Source organism: Amphiprion ocellaris, chromosome 24 (assembly GCF_022539595.1).
Source record: "Amphiprion ocellaris isolate individual 3 ecotype Okinawa chromosome 24, ASM2253959v1, whole genome shotgun sequence".
Taxonomy (NCBI): Eukaryota; Metazoa; Chordata; class Actinopteri; family Pomacentridae; genus Amphiprion; species Amphiprion ocellaris.
The window spans coordinates 6,276,312-6,297,122 of NC_072789.1; the positions used below are offsets into that span (position 1 = coordinate 6,276,312).

Sequence of the window (20,811 nt, forward strand, 5' to 3'; positions counted from 1 at the left end):
TTCATTTTATATTTAGAATAACAAAAAAGTAAAATCAGTAAGAGACAGACCGAGCTAGCTGCTCAGTCATGGCCTGATTAAAGCTAATGTAGCATTAAGTAAAAGATAATCAATATGAAAAAAACTCTTCCTGTTCACCTCTTAAAACCCAAAAACACACCGCAGTAGCATCCTAAACTAAAACTACCAATGGGTTCCCTGTTTTCCTTTGTGAACAATTCAAAGGTCCCTCTCTATCTCCCCACACATCCACCAACCACTGGAACACATCTCCAAAGTTCTGCTGGGCCAGCTCAGCTTCCCCTCAGAAGAAGTGGCGCCACCTGCCAGATGAAGGAGCCTTTTGAGAGGCAGCTGGCATCGTGATTGGACTGTACTTTGGTCTGTTCCAATCCAGCTTCAGCTCCAGAGACGGCAGGCGGGACGAGTCAACGGAGGCCGGGTGGACGAAGGCATGCAGCTGAGTACAATCCAGAAAACAACAGAGGAGGAAACAAACATAGTGTATACATCATATACTGTAGAAAAGACACATTATAATTTTATGGTCACATGTTGTTCAAAAAACAACCACAAATGTCTTTCTTCCCATCCTGCAGTTGTACTAGTTATGATCTCTAATTTAACAAAACAAGGGAAATCTACAAAATAATTTGTTCAAAAAAAAATTACTTATGTTAAAATTGTTATGTAATGTAGATTTTTTTTTTGCAGTGTATCAGCATCTTGCAATGACTTATTGACTTCTAAATGCACACAAAATGATCTGTGCAGGCTTAGTATTAATTTACATCTAAGATATGTGGCTCATTCAGAGTCATCTGAAGTGGCTAGAATATGGGAAAATGTCATGTTCATCCGCAATCCAATCAATATTTACTCACATTTGATTAAAAATCTAATAACAGATGTGACCTTTCTGGCTTTCGTTGCCTGGACACACTTGAATTAGCTGCATTTCTGAATGGTGAATTCTTGAATTTTGAGTCTAAGCTTTTCATTAAAGAAACCCTCATGTTTGATTGTATTCATGGTCACGTACATTTAGTTATCATCTAGTGAAGCGACATGTCATAGACTTTCTGCAGTTTGGCTACCAAGCTTACAAAAGATGCAATCATCACTCGATTCCACCCACTGCACACTCTCCTTGAGAAATCAAAGCCAAAATACTACTTGCAGACTACTTTCAACACTATTCATCCCAGTATTCTTGAAGATATACTACTTTCAAAGTCATCTTGATTACATGCGTTGTCGATTTCCTTTTCTGACAAATCCAAATTGGCAATCATTTTCTGTCAAAACGATAAACAGATGTGTTTTACCACCATGTCTGCTTGCTCTCTATATAATAACAATTGCAGATTATACTTTCAAAGAGCAATTTTATTCAGACAACACTGCCTTAGTGAGCCTCCTACATGATAGAGAGAAGCAGAGGCCACCTGGCGTGAGAAGTCAAACCTTCCTCTAAACCAAATCCAATTGGTTCTTGAAAATAAAAAGACAGGGTTTTGCTGTATTTAAATCAACAAAAAATTAATTATTTTACAGATATCTGCCATTATTTGAAAGAAAAATGTGTAAAATGTAACATTCTTTTACAGATTTCCTTGTTTTGGTAAATACAGGAAATATCAAGTAAAATTACAGGAAATACATATTAATTTACATGTTAACTGTGAAAAAGAAAAAAAAAAAACATTATGTCCACAACAAAAATCTGTATTTTTACAAACAGTAACTCATTGTTTTACAGTGTGTGAATTAAATTGCATTCAAATGAGCTAAAAACATATTATTTTCAAGACTTTATGGCACACTGTGACTTCCCTCCACCTGGACACCAGGTGTGCCTGTTCCAGTCGTCACCTGATTGAGCCACACCTGTGATCTAGTGGATCAGCTGCATTTAATCTCTCCCACTTCCATTCAAGCTGGTTCTCTGACAGGAGCTGCTGCTGTGTGGGGCTCCAGCAGCATGACTCTGCGTTTTGGTTTGGGTTTTTAATGCCCAATTGTTTGTTTTGCGTGGCAATAAACTGTCTTTTAGTCACCACACCATTGTTGTCTCCTGGTTTTGTTGCAGCTTTTGGAGCCAAGTTGTAACAAATGGGGGCTCGTCCAAACAGTCCAACCAGCGTAAACAACGGTAGCTTTTCTGGGTGAGTACTTCTGTGTGTGTAGACTGTGTTTTTGTGTATGAAGACAGGTGCTTTGTAGTGTCAGGAGTGACGCTGTGTGCGACCTGTTCATTCACCAGTTAATGAGGAACGGAGCGTTGTGGCTGTTCTGAGACATGTGTGGTGAGTATTTTTTGGGGTGAGTACTCAGCTCTTGGAATATTCTGTTTAGTTGCTCAGGGGAAATTTGTCGCCAGGTTATGATGCCGGTGGTGGTTTTTCTGAGTTCTGTAGCTGTGCAGCATTGGTAAGTTGCTGTGGTTGTCCCTGTTAAGCTCCAGAGCGAACTCCCTTGGAGTCCGTTGGGGGTCGGTAGTGTGGTGAGAACGTGGTTTGGAGCTGTTGTCTCAGGAGCTGAACATAAGATGAAGACAGCAGAGGAAGCAGCGACTCTGGCTGATGACTATGTGCTAACACATCGGGGTGACTACAGGGCTCAGGACTGTGGTAAGTATCAGTCAGTAGGTAAGCATAGAACGGACAAGTCTGTGTGCAGTCGGGCACAGAGGGATCAGAAGAACATCTCTCACTACTTCTGTAGAGGCAGAGGCCACTGGAAAGCTGAATGTCCTGTAAAAAGTAATGCTGAAGGTGGGCAGGTGGAGCCTGTTGCACTCACTGCTCCTGTTGTCGGTTCTCGCAGATGTAAGGTTGAATCTGCAGTAAACTATGACAGTTTTTCTGGTGGCTGTTCAGCTACCTGGACGGTGTGTGGTCAGGAGGCAGAGTCGGGCCCTAAACAGACTGTGGTGATACCTGAATCTCTTATCAGTTTCTCACAGTGACCTGGTAGCAGAACAACGAGCTGATCCTTCCCTTGGTGCTTTGGTTGATTCTGTGCTCTTGGATAGGGAGAGCTCTGCACCAGGTTATCTGGTAAACAACAACTTGTTAGTCCGGAAATGGGTGCCAAATCGGTAAGATTTTATTGGTGATCCTGTTTTCCAGGTTGTTGGGCCTTCAGCGTTCCTAAGGTAGGTACTGCACGAACTGGTAAGTGAATGCTGGCTACAGTTATGTCTTTGTTTTACAGTCCTACTGTTTGGCAGAGCCCTGCTTTGTGAAATGTGCTTGGTGAACCCAATGTGTAGTTCTCCTGGTCCCTGTCTGTTTCTCTCCTAACATTCTTAGTGTTCCTGCTGGGTGCAGGATGGAGATGGTGGGTTGCCTGGGGGGGGTCTGCATAGAGTTGGTGTATGATGGACTGGACATTCCTATTTGAAGTAGACTGTAACCCGTAAGTATAAATGTCTGTATATAAGAACTAAGTATGGAGTGTTTTGGAAATTGTTGGCCAACTATCATGCCTAGTTTTTGTTGTGTTGTGTTGTGTGCTGCTGACGTTTTCTGAGTTTCCCAGGGGGAACCTGGTAATGCTGAAGGTGGGCAGGTGGAGCCTGTTGCACTCACTCCTCCTGTTGTCGGTTCTCGCAGATGTAAGGTTGAATCTGCAGTAAACTATGACAGTCTTTCTGGTGGCTGTTCAGCTGTCTGCACTCTAAAAAGTAATTCTGTGGACCTTTGGTCATAACTTAAATAAATATATTGTTGTGAAATAAAAAATCAAGTTCTGTAATAGTTAGACTTTTTACTTGTAAATGTTATTTTATTGAGCTTGGATGACGTAGAAATAATGCCTTTTGATTCAATACACTACCATCACCTCATCAGAGTTTAAAAATTTCAGTTTATCATGAAACAATTTGATTTTAAGTTCTGCTAATGTAAAATACAATTTGATGACGTGTAAACGGCCCAGAGTTTCTCTTTCCAGCCATGTTTAAGGCCAGAGTGAGCACATGGTGAGCAGCCGAAGCACAGCCGAAGCTCATTGAAGCATTTTGGTTAACGGTAAGTAATTTTATGTTTAATTATGCATATTTGCATTCGTTCAGGATTCTGTTGATGATAGCCTACTGTAACCGAATATCGAAATCTGGAAGTCCTTACTTTTAAATGCGTGCAGTGTTGGTAGGGCAGTCTGTGTGCTGAGGTAAAGTTGGCTTGGTGATGCCTGTACTGATTTCTGTAGGCTTCAATGCGGGAGTAATAGGTTAATTTCAGCATGTGACTAACAAACCGGCGCACAAATAGGTTGTGTTGGTGAGTTGTATTTATTATTTCTTCTTATCTGAATCACAGTCTAATTCTGGGTTACCAGCCATCCCTTAAAATACAGAATTGTCCCGCATTTGAAACTAAAATACGCAGTCGGTTTTGAATCCATTATCCAGTTCATGTTACTTAGAAATGTTTTATTGTGGCCAAAAAGCTTCTTCACCTTACATAAATGTTATTATTATGTTGGATCAACTTAAATACTTTCATTCATGTTGACAATTATTAAGTTCATGTTACTCAGAAATGCATTTTTGTTTGCACTAAAAGGTAATTCAACATAGTCAAAACATTGCTTTGAATCAATGTAATTCTGCCAGTAATTTGCTCAACTTAAAAATTCTAGTGGAAAACGTTAACATATTTTTTTTTTTTTTGTTGACCCAGTGTTTTATTTATTAGAATGTGGACGGTGTGTGGTCAGGAGGCAGATTCGGGCCCTATACCTGAATCTCTTTTGTCGGTTTCTCACAGTGACCTGGTAGCAGAAAAACTGTTTTTTAGTCACCACACCATTGTTGTCTCCTGGTTTTGTTGCAGCTTTTGGAGCCAAGTTGTAACAAATGGGGGCTCGTCCAAACAGTCCAACCAGCGTAAACAACGGTAGCTTTTCTGGGTGAGTACTGCTGTGTGTGTAGACTGTGTTTTTGTGTATGAAGACAGGTGCTTTGTAGTGTCAGGAGTGACGCTGTGTGCGACCTGTTCATTCACCAGTTAATGAGGAACGGAGCGTTGTGGCTGTTCTGAGACATGTGTGGTGAGTATTTTTTGGGGTGAGTACTCAGCTCTTGGAATATTCTGTTTAGTTGCTCAGGGGAAATTTGTCGCCAGGTTATGATGCCGGTGGTGGTTTTTCTGAGTTCTGTAGCTGTGCAGCATTGGTAAGTTGCTGTGGTTGTCCCTGTTAAGCTCCAGAGCGAACTCTCTTGGAGTCCGTTGGGGGTCGGTAGTGTGGTGAGAACGTGGTTTGGAGCTGTTGTCTCAGGAGCTGAACATAAGATGAAGACAGCAGAGGAAGCAGCGACTCTGGCTGATGACTATGTGCTAACACATCGGGGTGACTACAGGGCTCAGGACTGTGGTAAGTATCAGTCAGTAGGTAAGCATAGAACGGACAAGTCTGTGTGCAGTCGGGCACAGAGGGATCAGAAGAACATCTCTCACTACTTCTGTAGAGGCAGAGGCCACTGGAAAGCCGAATGTCCTGTAAAAAGTAATGCTGAAGGTGGGCAGGTGGAGCCTGTTGCACTCACTGCTCCTGTTGTCGGTTCTCGCAGATGTAAGGTTGAATCTGCAGTAAACTATGACAGTTTTTCTGGTGGCTGTTCAGCTACTTGGACGGTGTGTGGTCAGGAGGCAGAGTCGGGCCCTAAACAGACTGTGGTGATACCTGAATCTCTTATCAGTTTCTCACAGTGACCTGGTAGCAGAACAATGAGCTGATCCTTCCCTTGGTGCTTTGGTTGATTCTGTGCTCTTGGATGGGGAGAGCTCTGCACCAGGTTATCTGGTAAACAACAACCTGTTAGTCCGGAAATGGGTGCCAAATCGGTAAGATTTTATTGGTGATCCTGTTTTCCAGGTTGTTGGGCCTTCAGCGTTCCTAAGGTAGGTACTGCACGAACTGGTAAGTGAATGCTGGCTACAGTTATGTCTTTGTTTTACAGTCCTACTGTTTGGCAGAGCCCTGCTTTGTGAAATGTGCTTGGTGAACCCAATGTGTAGTTCTCCTGGTCCCTGTCTGTTTCTCTCCTAACATTCTTAGTGTTCCTGCTGGGTGCAGGATGGAGATGGTGGGTTGCCTGGGGGGGTCTGCATAGAGTTGGTGTATGATGGACTGGACATTCCTATTTGAAGTAGACTGTAACCCGTAAGTATAAATGTCTGTATATAAGAACTAAGTATGGAGTATTTTGGAAATTGTTGGCCAACTATCATGCCTAGTTTTTGTTGTGTTGTGTGCTGCTGACGTTTTCTGTCCGAGTTCTGCGGGGTGGGCGCCCTGCATCCTGGACGTGCCGGCTCCGGGGTGGGCGTGGGGGCTCATGGCCCTTGCTTCCTGGTGGTGCGGCCTGGTCCTTCCTCCGGGGCAGGGTGCTGCGTGCGGCTGGCCGGTGGTGGGGCTGTGGCGTCTACCGGGGCGCTGCTCTAGCGCTGCGACTTCTTGGGGTTTCGGTGCTGGCCGGGCCGGTCGGGTTCGTGTGGGACCACCTTGGCCTCTCTCCTCAGGGCTCTGGGGGCCCTCTGCATCATTACTGGTGGTCTTACTACCTGTCTCCCCCGCTTCTCTGTCCTCATGGGCCGGATCCACACCAGACTGCCTCATACTGTGCACTTCACATACTTCACACATCACTGTATTTAGCTATTCTTAGGCACATATAGGGACACGACAGTTAGGGCCCTGAGAGCAGGTGGGGGCGGGAACGATGGGCTCTGTGGTGGGGTGGATGGCAGGGCTCTACGGCCTTGTCTCTTCCCCATCACCCTCTTGCTTGCCTCCCCTGCTCTCTAATTTGTTTTTAATGCACCACACACACTCACAGCTTGGGGGTAGGTCTGGGATGGCTCGGGGAACTTGGGCCAGGGTAGGCTGCAGAGTAGCCATCCTCTGTGGTCCTCTGGCCTGCCCCCTAGACGCCTCACCCAGCCTCCCCACTTTTAATGCACCACATGACACTCAGGGTTACACTATCACGGTGCAGGGATAATGTCTCCAGTCTGGGATCGGGAGACATATTAACAGGGAGTAATGGGGGGATTTCACTAATATGGCCTCGCTGGTGGGACCCGGCCCCCTTATGGCTATGGGGTGGCGAGGGGGGGACCATCATCTGTGTTGCTGTGGCTGGGGGGTCCCCAGGACCTGGGGGCTGTGGCCTGGGGGGGTTTTCTTGCGTGCCCGACAGGTCCAGGCTGGTGCGGTGGCTCTTGGTGGGCTGCAGGGGCTGGATTGGCCGTCCTGGTGGGTGCTGTAGCTGTACTGCGGGCTGGTGGCATGTGGTGGCTCTGTCCTGGTGGGTTGTCAGGGCGCATTGTGGGGTGTGGGGGCCCTGGGTGTACTGCGCTCACCTGGGGCCTGGTGCGGGGGGTATGCGGGGTGCCTCCCTGTCGGCGTCGCCGGGCCACACCACTCTGTCCATTTTTACTCTCTGGACTCGCATCGGGTCCCGGCTCCGATAGTTGGGAATAACACACCACCTTACAATCTTTAATTGCAATAGCACTGCCTGTTATTTTCTATCCCTGTTCATCCTGTTTGTCCTGTCCAGTCTTTGTTTCCCCCACACATCACTGAGGTGTAGCACTGCCCTCCCTGACTCATAATGGGAATTCTAATAAAGAATATCTGCTTAGCTTTCAGGGAGGGCCGGTGACTGTCACACACATGCACTAAATACTAAAATATTTAGCTGCAAGACTAAAATATGCATCAATCTCATACAATGTTGACACCTCTTTTGTGGAGTTAAACAATGAGAACAAATGCAGACAAAAAAAAAAGAAAAAAAAGAAATGTGCTTGGTGAACCCAATGTGTAGTTCTCCTGGTCCCTGTCTGTTTCTCTCCTAACATTCTTAGTGTTCCTGCTGGGTGCAGGATGGAGATGGTGGGTTGCCTGGGGGGGTCTGCATAGAGTTGGTGTATGATGGACTGGACATTCCTATTTGAAGTAGACTGTAACCCGTAAGTATGAATGTCTGTATATAAGAACTAAGTATGGAGTGTTTTGGAAATTGTTGGCCAACTATCATGCCTAGTTGTTGTTGTGACTACAGGGCTCAGGACTGTGGTAAGTATCAGTCAGTAGGTAAGCATAGAACGGACAAGTCTGTGTGCAGTCGGGCACAGAGGGATCAGAAGAACATCTCTCACTACTTCTGTAGAGGCAGAGGCCACTGGAAAGCTGAATGTCCTGTAAAAAGTAATGCTGAAGGTGGGCAGGTGGAGCCTGTTGCACTCACTGCTCCTGTTGTCGGTTCTTGCAGATGTAAGGTTGAATCTGCAGTAAACTATGACAGTTTTTCTGGTGGCTGTTCAGCTACTTGGACGGTGTGTGGTCAGGAGGCAGAGTCGGGCCCTAAACAGACTGTGGTGATACCTGAATCTCTTATCAGTTTCTCACAGTGACCTGGTAGCAGAACAACGAGCTGATCCTTCCCTTGGTGCTTTGGTTGATTCTGTGCTCTTGGATAGGGAGAGCTCTGCACCAGGTTATCTGGTAAACAACAACCTGTTAGTCCGGAAATGGGTGCCAAATCGGTAAGATTTTATTGGTGATCCTGTTTTCCAGGTTGTTGGGCCTTCAGCGTTCCTAAGGTAGGTACTGCACGAACTGGTAAGTGAATGCTGGCTACAGTTATGTCTTTGTTTTACAGTCCTACTGTTTGGCAGAGCCCTGCTTTGTGAAATGTGCTTGGTGAACCCAATGTGTAGTTCTCCTGGTCCCTGTCTGTTTCTCTCCTAACATTCTTAGTGTTCCTGCTGGGTGCAGGATGGAGATGGTGGGTTGCCTGGGGGGGTCTGCATAGAGTTGGTGTATGATGGACTGGACATTCCTATTTGAAGTAGACTGTGACCCGTAAGTATAAATGTCTGTATATAAGAACTAAGTATGGAGTATTTTGGAAATTGTTGGCCAACTATCATGCCTAGTTTTGTTGTGTTGTGTGCTGCTGACGTTTTCTGTCCGAGTTCTGCGGGGTGGGCGCCCTGCATCCTGGACGTGCCGGCTCCGGGGTGGGCGTGGGGGCTCATGGCCCTTGCTTCCTGGTGGTGCGGCCTGGTCCTTCCTCCGGGGCAGGGTGCTGGATGCGGCTGGCCGGTGGTGGGGCTGTGGCGTCTACCGGGGCGCTGCTCTAGCGCTGCGACATCTTGGGGTTTCGGTGCTGGCCGGGCCGGTCGGGTTGGTGTGGGCCCACCTTGGCCTCTCTCCTCAGGGCTCTGGGGGCCCTCTGCATCATTGCTGGTGGTCTTACTCCCTGTCTCCCCCGCTGCTCTGTCCTCATGGGCCGGATCCACACCAGACTGCCTCATACTGTGCACTTCACATACTTCACACATCACTGTATTTAGCTATTCTTAGGCACATATAGGGACACGACAGTTAGGGCCCTGAGAGCAGGTGGGGGCGGGAACGATGGGCTCTGTGGTGGGGTGGATGGCAGGGCTCTACGGCCTTGTCTCTTCCCCATCACCCTCTTGCTTGCCTCCCCTGCTCTCTAATTTGTTTTTAATGCACCACACACACTCACAGCTTGGGGGTAGGTCTGGGATGGCTCGGGGAACTTGGGCCAGGGTAGGCTGCAGAGTAGCCATCCTCTGTGGTCCTCTGGCCTGCCCCCTAGACGCCTCACCCAGCCTCCCCACTTTTAATGCACCACATGACACTCAGGGTTACACTATCACGGTGCAGGGATAATGTCTCCAGTCTGGGATCGGGAGACATATTAATAGGGAGTAATGGGGGGATTTCACTAATATGGCCTCGCTGGTGGGACCCGGCCCCCTTATGGCTATGGGGTGGCGAGGGGGGGACCATCATCTGTGTTGCTGTGGCTGGGGGGTCCCCAGGACCTGGGGGCTGTGGCCTGGGGGGGTTTTCTTGCGTGCCCGACAGGTCCAGGCTGGTGCGGTGGCTCTTGGTGGGCTGCAGGGGCTGGATTGGCCGTCCTGGTGGGTGCTGTAGCTGTACTGCGGGCTGGTGGCATGTGGTGACTCTGTCCTGGTGGGTTGTCAGGGCGCATTGTGGGGTGTGGGGGCCCTGGGTGTACTGCGCTCACCTGGGGCCTGGTGCGGGGGGTATGCGGGGTGCCTCCCTGTCGGCGTCGCCGGGCCCCACCACTCTGTCCATTTTTACTCTCTGGACTCGCATCGGGTCCCGGCTCCGATAGTTGGGAATAACACACCACCTTACAATCTTTAATTGCAATAGCACTGCCTGTTATTTTCTATCCCTGTTCATCCTGTTTGTCCTGTCCAGTCTTTGTTTCCCCCACACATCACTGAGGTGTAGCACTGCCCTTCCTGACTCATAATGGGAATTCTAATAAAGAATATCTGCTTAGCTTTCAGGGAGGGCCGGTGACTGTCACACACATGCACTAAATACTAAAATATTTAGTTGCAAGACTAAAATATGCATCAATCTCATACAATGTTGACACCTCTTTTGTGGAGTTAAACAATGAGAACAAATGCAGACAAAAAAAAAAGAAAAAAAAGAAATGTGCTTGGTGAACCCAATGTGTAGTTCTCCTGGTCCCTGTCTGTTTCTCTCCTAACATTCTTAGTGTTCCTGCTGGGTGCAGGATGGAGATGGTGGGTTGCCTGGGGGGGGTCTGCATAGAGTTGGTGTATGATGGACTGGACATTCCTATTTGAAGTAGACTGTAACCCGTAAGTATGAATGTCTGTATATAAGAACTAAGTATGGAGTATTTTGGAAATTGTTGGCCAACTATCATGCCTAGTTGTTGTGTTGTGTGCTGCTGACGTTTTCTGAGTTTCCCAGGGGGAACCTGGTAATGCTGAAGGTGGGCAGGTGGAGCCTGTTGCACTCACTGCTCCTGTTGTCGGTTCTCGCAGATGTAAGGTTGAATCTGCAGTAAACTATGACAGTTTTTCTGGTGGCTGTTCAGCTACTTGGACGGTGTGTGGTCAGGAGGCAGAGTCGGGCCCTAAACAGACTGTGGTGATACCTGAATCTCTTATCAGTTTCTCACAGTGACCTGGTAGCAGAACAACGAGCTGATCCTTCCCTTGGTGCTTTGGTTGATTCTGTGCTCTTGGATAGGGAGAGCTCTGCACCAGGTTATCTGTTAAACAACAACCTGTTAGTCCGGAAATGGGTGCCAAATCGGTAAGATTTTATTGGTGATCCTGTTTTCCAGGTTGTTGGGCCTTCAGCGTTCCTAAGGTAGGTACTGCACGAACTGGTAAGTGAATGCTGGCTACAGTTATGTCTTTGTTTTACAGTCCTACTGTTTGGCAGAGCCCTGCTTTGTGAAATGTGCTTGGTGAACCCAATGTGTAGTTCTCCTGGTCCCTGTCTGTTTCTCTCCTAACATTCTTAGTGTTCCTGCTGGGTGCAGGATGGAGATGGTGGGTTGCCTGGGGGGGTCTGCATAGAGTTGGTGTATGATGGACTGGACATTCCTATTTGAAGTAGACTGTAACCCGTAAGTATAAATGTCTGTATATAAGAACTAAGTATGGAGTATTTTGGAAATTGTTGGCCAACTATCATGCCAAGTTGTTGTGTTGTGTGCTGCTGACGTTTTCTGTCTGACTTTCCCAGGGGGAACCTCATCTTTAAGGGGGGGTGACGACCCTCCACCTGGACACCAGGTGTGCCTGTTCCAGTCGTCACCTGATTGAGCCACACCTGTGATCTAGTGGATCAGCTGCATTTAATCTCTCCCACTTCCATTCAAGCTGGTTCTCTGACAGGAGCTGCTGCTGTGTGGGGCTCCAGCAGCATGATTCTGGGTTTTGGTTTGGGTTTTTAATGCCCAATTGGTTGTTTTGCGTGGCAATAAACTGTCTTTTAGTCACCACACCATTGTTGTCTCCTGGTTTTGTTGCAGCTTTTGGAGCCAAGTTGTAACAAGTGGGGGCTCGTCCAAACAGTCCAACCAGCGTAAACAACGGTAGCTTTTCTGGGTGAGTACTGCTGTGTGTGTAGACTGTGTTTTTGTGTATGAAGACAGGTGCTTTGTAGTGTCAGGAGTGACGCTGTGTGCGACCTGTTCATTCACCAGTTAATGAGGAACGGAGCGTTGTGGCTGTTCTGAGACATGTGTGGTGAGTATATTTTGGGGTGAGTACTCAGCTCTTGGAATATTCTGTTTAGTTGCTCAGGGGAAATTTGTCGCCAGGTTATGATGCCGGTGGTGGTTTTTCTGAGTTCTGTAGCTGTGCAGCATTGGTAAGTTGCTGTGGTTGTGTCCCTGTTAAGCTCCAGAGCGAACTCCCTTGGAGTCCGTTGGGGGTCGGTAGTGTGGTGAGAACGTGGTTTGGAGCTGTTGTCTCAGGAGCTGAACATAAGATGAAGACAGCAGAGGAAGCAGCGACTCTGGCTGATGACTATGTGCTAACACATCGGGGTGACTACAGGGCTCAGGACTGTGGTAAGTATCAGTCAGTAGGTAAGCATAGAACGGACAAGTCTGTGTGCAGTCGGGCACAGAGGGATCAGAAGAACATCTCTCACTACTTCTGTAGAGGCAGAGGCCACTGGAAAGCTGAATGTCCTGTAAAAAGTAATGCTGAAGGTGGGCAGGTGGAGCCTGTTGCACTCACTGCTCCTGTTGTCGGTTCTTGCAGATGTAAGGTTGAATCTGCAGTAAACTATGACAGTTTTTCTGGTGGCTGTTCAGCTACTTGGACGGTGTGTGGTCAGGAGGCAGAGTCGGGCCCTAAACAGACTGTGGTGATACCTGAATCTCTTATCAGTTTCTCACAGTGACCTGGTAGCAGAACAACGAGCTGATCCTTCCCTTGGTGCTTTGGTTGATTCTGTGCTCTTGGATGGGGAGAGCTCTGCACCAGGTTATCTGGTAAACAACAACCTGTTAGTCCGGAAATGGGTGCCAAATCGGTAAGATTTTATTGGTGATCCTGTTTTCCAGGTTGTTGGGCCTTCAGCGTTCCTAAGGTAGGTACTGCACGAACTGGTAAGTGAATGCTGGCTACAGTTATGTCTTTGTTTTACAGTCCTACTGTTTGGCAGAGCCCTGCTTTGTGAAATGTGCTTGGTGAACCCAATGTGTAGTTCTCCTGGTCCCTGTCTGTTTCTCTCCTAACATTCTTAGTGTTCCTGCTGGGTGCAGGATGGAGATGGTGGGTTGCCTGGGGGGGTCTGCATAGAGTTGGTGTATGATGGACTGGACATTCCTATTTGAAGTAGACTGTAACCCGTAAGTATAAATGTCGGTATATAAGAACTAAGTATGGAGTATTTTGGAAATTGTTGGCCAACTATCATGCCTAGTTTTGTTGTGTTGTGTGCTGCTGACGTTTTCTGTTTCCCAGAGGGAACCTCATCTTTAAGGCGGGGTGACGAGCATTGAGGCCGTCGTGCTGACCGCTATGGCAGGGAGCAGCCTCATCTCCGGGACGAGGATCCTGGATCGGTGCCAGGGCAGTGGAGGCCTCCAGAACGCCTCCTCTAGAAGCTTCAGGTGTGAAGCAGAGGTTGAGCCCTGGGATGACAGCTGCTGATCCGGGACTGTAACTGGAGAGGACGCCGGTCCAGCGGAGTGTTCAGCCGCGGAGGAAACCACAGGAGCTGAGCTCAGGACGACAGAGCCATGAAACGAGGCGAGACGGATCACTGGCGGCTGGGTGGAGAGCGGGATGACGGCCGGATGGACAGGAGGGATCCCTGGAAGGCCACAGAGAGAGACAGGCAATCCGCATGGACTGCTCATGGGGCCACCTCCATAGACCTGTCCAGCAGAGCGTCTTTGTCCCTCAGTTCATCGGAGAGCCGGCGAATGTCTTCCAACAGGTCAGCTGCCTTTTTATTATACTTCCTAAATTGTGGGTCTTCCCCAAGGTACATGGTGCAGTGTTGACACTTTCCTTGACGGTTCAGATCGTAGTCGCCACAGGCAAATCCTTATTCAAGCCGAGGCCAAGGAGAATTTTTGTTGTGCAAGATCACTTATATTGTCCTGATAGAAAAAAGCAGATCTGCTGCAGTCAGGCTGTCACTAAGGTGCCACTAACTTCAGCTTATTGTTGGTACTTTCTGTTTGTGAGTTATCCAAATGGATGAAAATGAACTTTCTGGTCCACTAGAAGGTAGAGGAGGTTCTTACTGGCCCATGTGTGTGGAAATGATATGAGATTATAACATGTGACTTTGGTGGATGTCGTGGAAACAAGGTGTACTCATAATTTTAACAGCTTTACTGCTACCTTTTGTGGCAATTGGGTGATTTGTTCTGTGGCCAGGAACCTGTGATATGGTTAAAATATCCACAGAGTATGTGGTGCCATTGACCTTATTTTTTTCTGTCAAGTTCAATAAGTGAGCTTGTATAGTTTGCTATCAGTGTTTCAGAGACAGGAGAACAGGGGTGTCAAACATGTGGCCCGCGGGCCAAAAGCGGCCCCCCAGAGGATCCAATCCGGCCTTCAAAATGTTAATATTACAGAGGGCATTAACTGCAATTTGTAAATTTGTAAAACTATAAATTTAAAATAATTTCTAGACCATGACAAGTTGTTTTGATCATAAAGTAAAATGCTAGATTGTTCTTTTGTCGTTTTGTGTCTCATTTCTGTAATATTTTGTTTTGTTTTTTTTTACTTTTTCGTCTGACTCTTATCGTTGGTGTCATGTTTTTGTCATTATGGGCTTCCTGTTTGTCGCGCTTGTGTTTTTTGCCTCATTTTTGTTTCATGGTTTTGTCATTTTTTTTTTTTTTTTGTCGCATTGTAACTTGTTCATAATATTTTTGTAGACAGATAATTCCTTAAATGTGAATATTTTCAGGATGTACTTTTTTTGCACTAAAGCTAAGGAAACATTTGGAGTTATTTATCGTTTATTATGTTATGCTTTTACTGATGTGGTCCACTTGAGATCAAATTGGATTGAATGTGGCCCCTGAACTAAAATGAGTTTGACACCCCTAATTTAGGCCATACTCTCAGTCATGCAAAAAAAAAAAAAGTATGTGACTCTCAGTCGCTTAAATCCAGATGCTTTTTTCAACATATATTTTCATAAACTGTAAGTATGAGCCAAACAGACGCTGGAAGAATTGACATCAACAGCAGTGAGGGGGCTGGAGGTTGAAATATATTCAAGTAAATGCATGAGAAATAGGCACACAATATGTAATTGTTGTGTCTAGTTTCTGCCAACGTTATATACATAGAATATCTTTCTGCATATCAACAAGAAAATGAAATGGCAATGTGAACTAAATTTTATGTGATCTTTACAAATCTTAACATCTAAATTCACCACACAGTTTGAACTAAGGTTTTTTTTTTTCTGCTTTACTGAATCTGACATTATTGTAAACTGAATGTTGAGATTCGGACTGTTGGGCAAATAAAACAAGGCAATCACATTTGCTTACTCACTTGAATTAGGTGCTTTCTTGCCAATCGATACATGTTATTGTCACACATTTCTCCCATCCATATCAACCAGTGCTGCTCCAAATTCAAATAAGTTCATCATTATCTCATTTATTCTTGGTTGTGCTACACTAACAAACGCAGACTTGAAATCAAGTCCTCATCTGGGACTGTGGTTGTCATATTATTTGGCTGTTTTGTTCAGTTTAGGTGCCAACACTAAACACAAGCTGTGGCCTACCAGAAAGAGACAACCTTTTGACCACGTCACATCCAAGGCGTGCCTACGGCCCATTCATCTATGTTTATCTTTAGCATCCTAAGCCTTTTTGTTTCTGCGTTTCTAAGAAGTTTCTGGATAAAGGATTAAGAACAGATGGCTCATAGTGCAAAGAGGAAATAATGGCCAGAAACTCAAACAAAGGTCAAGAGATGGACATATATTTAAGTTAAAACATGCCAGAACTTTGGAAAGCTTTTCACATTTAACAAAAAGGAAAAATATCATGAGGCTGGATGCAGGATGATGACTTCACCATGGACTTCTTGTTGTTTTCAATCAATCTAACTTTATTTACATAGCACTTTTCATACGATAAAAAAGCAACACAGAGTGCTTTACAACATTTAAAACATTAAATTAAAAACAAGAAAACTTGTCCCTCCCACCCTCAATGTGTACATATTGTGACGACCCTCCACCTGGACACCAGGTGTGCCTGTTCCAGTCGTCACCTGATTGAGCCACACCTGCATTTAATCTCTCCCACTTCCATTCAAGCTGGTTCTCTGAGAGGAGCTGCTGCTGTGTGGGGCTCCAGCAGCATGACTCTGCGTTTTGGTTGGGGTTTTTAATGCCCAATTGGTTGTTTTCACCATTGTTGTCTCCTGGTTTTGTTGCGGCTTTTGGAGCCAAGTTGTAACAAATGGGGGCTCGTCCAAACAGTCCAACCAGCGTAAACAACGGTAGCTTTTCTGGGTGAGTACTGCTGTGGGTGTAGACTGTGTTTTTGTGTATGAAGACAGGTGCTTTGTAGTGTCGGGAGTGACAAGTGCCAAGTTGTAACAACACTACTGTTAACATTTTTTTTTTCATTTTAAAAAAAAAAAATGTTTTGACATGTTTATTTTACAGATTTCTTTTTACAGTACAGAGGGGGGAAAAGTGACTTTAAATAGTCTCACTTTCCTTCACCCTGAGGCAGTCTGGTGAGACTTATGGCTGCATACTTATTAGAAATCCATTTACAGTCTATTGCACGACAGCTTTTGACCATTTTAGCGTGTTATTTTATCCCATGTGAGAGCATTAGGTGCAGATGCTGAATGTTTGTGTCTGGGTGAATTACTGTGGTAATGTTCATGGGCAGTGATGGCTAAATCAAAAATGCTGACAATTTACACCTTACAAAGCTTGTTCTGAATCCAGACACTCAGTGGTAGAGATTCATAGACGTTCTGCTGGATTTGAACCCTTCAGATCCACGTTGTGTACTCTTTCATTCTGCTTTGCTGACAAATTGCCCCAAGCAGAAAGTAAACTGAGCACAGTTCAGATAGAAGGCAGCCCAGCTGTAACACATGTGAGACTCCACATATGACCCTGCCTTTGTTCATTGAAAAATACTGCATCTGCAGCACCATACGCGGAAAACACGCAAACAAATCAGCGAGCCGAGCGCAATGAACCCCATGCCATAAGTGGCTTATTCCCACTGTATGGATTCAATGAATTAAACTTTATAGGCGAGGAAAAGGCCGTTCATGCAAACATAACACATATGCAGCATAAGAGAAGGCTGTTTGTTATGTCTTGGAAAACCAATGCGAGCTCATCAAGCATGAAGCGAGCTCGGGTGTGACACGGCCGTCTGTATTAAGAGGGAAAAAGGAGAAGGCAACACCCTCCAAGACAGAGAGTCACAAGTCACACTTGTGCTCCCGACATTGGAACAAAATTCCTCATGTGATCACGCTGAAGAAATATGAGATGGTGGCCCAAAGTGTTTCTAATAATATTACAAGCTAATGACCCATTTCGGAAAGTGCCTCGCCCGGCCCACTTGGAACATTGAACAGGATCACTGATGGGCTTTCATGGCTTGAAAAGACGTGCAGACGGAGCAGCGCCCGCCATCGGTTCCTTCCTTCCACTGAATGATGGTGCAATTAAATGTTTCATAGTGTGCCAACATCAGTACTACCCCTGCAGTGGCTCCCAGCTATCTTCTTCTTCTTCCTCAAAGAGCTGTCATGCAAAGCACAAAGAGCTGAGATGTAAGCCTATTCTTTATTTCTCTTTTTTCTTAATTTCGCTGTTTTCTTCTGCTTGCCTCATTTTGTTGAACTTTTCCCTCTCACTCCAGAAGCACATCTAAGCCATCTCAATTAGAGAAGTAAACTTTAAAACCTCTGCTCTCCAGATGATCCTCATGTGCACAATGCGCATTAACTCTGTGCCTCTTTTCTCTTTGTTGTGTTTTCTATAAGTTGTGGACATAAGGAGGAAAGAGATCCATTGTGGAACAAATGCAGAATCAATCAGTGCACTCCTCTCCTGCAGGATAATGTATTCAAGCCCACAGCAAGAAAACACACAACAAAAGCATCAACACTTCAGAAATGACACATTTTTGCAAAAATCACAAAAGCAAGAAATTTTGTGCTTTGTTCTTTTGAAGAATCCGAAGATAAGAGGTATGCTTTTGGATAGTCTGATCAAAGGTGGAATTTTAAGTAATGTGGCAAGAAAAGTGGGGTAAAACAAATACATCTTGAAACTTGTTGAGGATTTACAAGACAAGGGTAAAGACAGAAGATGATGCATGAAAAGATCAGACTTTGGAGTACATTTAGTACATATGAGCAAACATGTTGCCCTCAGCTGTTAGTATAAATTAATGGCCACAAGTTACACATAAGTCCTGATCTTTGACCTTAGCAATGACTACGTCTGACGTACGCAGTGACATTCGTGTAACATATGACACATAATCTTTACGACAATGTGCCTTTAAGGGCATATGCAACAACCACATTCCCACTGTACTCATTTGTCACATCATTAGCAGCAGATTAATTCTATTTTGACACAAAGCAAACGCGTTTAAAAAATGTTTCGCCTGCAGCGGAGGAAAAAAACATTGTTTATTTGAAAGAAAGATTCTGCAAGGATTACAAAATGCCTAATTCTAAATTTATTTTCTGAATATGTGGATGGGAATAGAGCTGGGGATGGCTGTGCAAGACTTTATATAGCTTAGGTTTTAATAAAAAGAAATGCTAAATTGTTTGTTATACCCCAAAAATAGTGTTTTGGGCCCTGGAACCACAATAGTAAAGCTGTAAAATCTCTTCTTGTTAACCAAATTAGTTAGATAGGCCCTTGTTTCGAGTTCAAACTTCATTGATTTAAATATCTATGGCCATGTTTGTTAAATGCTAACATGTCCATGCTCCACTGCAAATATTTAGCAGGTCTTCCATGTTTAGCATCATCATTTGAATTTGAACCCTTTTTTTCCTCCAAGTCGTAAAGTAGCATATTCACAGTTTGAAACTTGATGACCCAGTCATCAATAAAGCGCATGTTAAGCAGGAGAGCCAATAAAAACAACCAGAATGTTCAAAGCTATCTTGACCTTTAAGCTTTGAATGATTCACAATGTCAACTCCTGCACTGACGCATTGAAACATTCCACCTTAAGGTTTCCGGTAGCCTTTAAACAGCACAGTAAATGACATGTAACTGGTCACAATGAAAAGGCAAGAAAATAATCTTGATTCATCTTTCACACTTAATTTTTTTATTATTATTTGTGAGACATTTTGCAAAGAAGCATTACAAAGCAGGATGTTGCACTTTGACAGCTTGTGCTGCCTCCACAATGCCTGCAGGAAATGAGAGCTTGCATAGCTACATTTTCACATTTTTGTCTAATAAATGAGCCCCACCTCTGCCCGCACTGCAACATTTCCACAGAATGGATCTTTTAAATGCAGTTTCACCTCAATAAGGAGATGGAATCATTCAAAACACAAACTATTTGTGTTCATTGGCCTATGTCGAACTAAATACAGCCCACACCATGGTGTCCTTTTATACTATTTTTTAACTAGGTCTTTTGCTGAAAACGTCAGCATGGTGAAACTATTCATGAAACTTGTGCAGCTCATTAAGGATGGTCTGTTCATATGTTGGGCTCTTTCTGCTGCTTTATTCTCTTTGTCACTTCTGATTTCCCAAGCAGTCAAAATCACTTCTTTCTCAATTCCAGCATCACTACTTTCATCAAATGATCTTGCCAGCCTGAGTTCTCTGAGTCAATCAGCCTCTGGATGCCGTTCCTCAGATTCAATGTAATTCTGTCACTTTCTCCTCCAATCCTTTGATCGTACATCCCTGAACATCTCAATCAGTCTGCAGCAGTCATCTGCGAACACAGCTCCACCACCACCACCAGCGTCTAGACAACAGGGGTCCTGTCCTCATCTGCTTCCTTCAGCTGCGTCTCCGCTCTGTGCTGTTGCTTCCTACTGGAGTCTAACTGGCAAAAAAAAACTTCCATTTCGCACGCTCAGGTTTCTGCAGTAAAATCTGTTCTTTACTTATAATCTCTTCTTATTGAAATATAGTCAATATAACATATGTTTATGTGGTCATCAGTGGTGGACCACTATGTGTAAATGTACCACTACTACAAAGCAAGAGTTTCCAAAAGAAAGACCCTTTTATGTCAAAGTGAAAACAAATTTCTACAATGTAATGTCAGTTAATTTGAAATATAAAACAAAGAGACTGTTACACGTGTTCTTCATCCGTCAAAGCTTCATGGAAAAGTGGCAAAGAGTTCACCAGATGGCAGTTGAGAGACTCTGAAGTCAACTGGAAGAAGGTTCTTTAGTCTGATGACACCCAAACTGAGCTTTGTGGGCATCAGACTATGTTTGGGAAACACCGTACATCACGAAAACACCATTCCCACTGTGAAACACGGTGGTGGCAGCATCATTCTGCTTCTGAACAGCAGGCCCTGAAAGCTTGTAAAATAAATGTAGAAAACTTTCAATACCTCTTGTGGACAAGCTGATGCAGTCTGCAAGAGAACTGCAACCTGGGAGAAGTTTTGGTTCCAGCAAAAAAAAAAAAAAAAAAAAAAGTGATGTTTTAAAGACAACAAGCTAAATGTTCTGGAGTGAAGGAGCCCTGACCTCAATCCGATTGAGATTTTGTGGCCTAACTTGAAAAGGGCTGTTCTCTCATGTTCAGTTTTGCAAAGAAGAATCAGGTAAAATTGCAGTGTCCAGATGTGCCAGGTTGATTTAGACCTATCCGCACATACTAAATGCTGTAATTGCGGCCAAAAAAAATGCATCTACTGAATTATGGCTCGAAGTGGGTGAA

The 20,811-nt window shown here is 45.0% G+C and overlaps 1 long non-coding RNA gene across 2 annotated transcripts in view; it reads left to right on the plus strand.

Annotated features, from left to right (window-relative positions):
• The first annotated feature begins 2,165 nt into the window (after window positions 1-2,165).
• The window catches only part of LOC118469706 (uncharacterized), a 34,567-nt gene continuing 15,921 nt past the window's right edge, over window positions 2,166-20,811 (plus strand). The window contains exons 1-3 of one of the 2 annotated variants that reach the window (XR_004846657.2): window positions 2,166-4,037; window positions 4,845-4,920; window positions 5,019-13,818. This is a non-coding gene — a long non-coding RNA (uncharacterized LOC118469706). Of the gene's footprint in view, window positions 4,038-4,682; window positions 13,819-20,811 lie in introns of those variants that run through there. The other variant, XR_008600712.1, reaches the window with a different exon arrangement.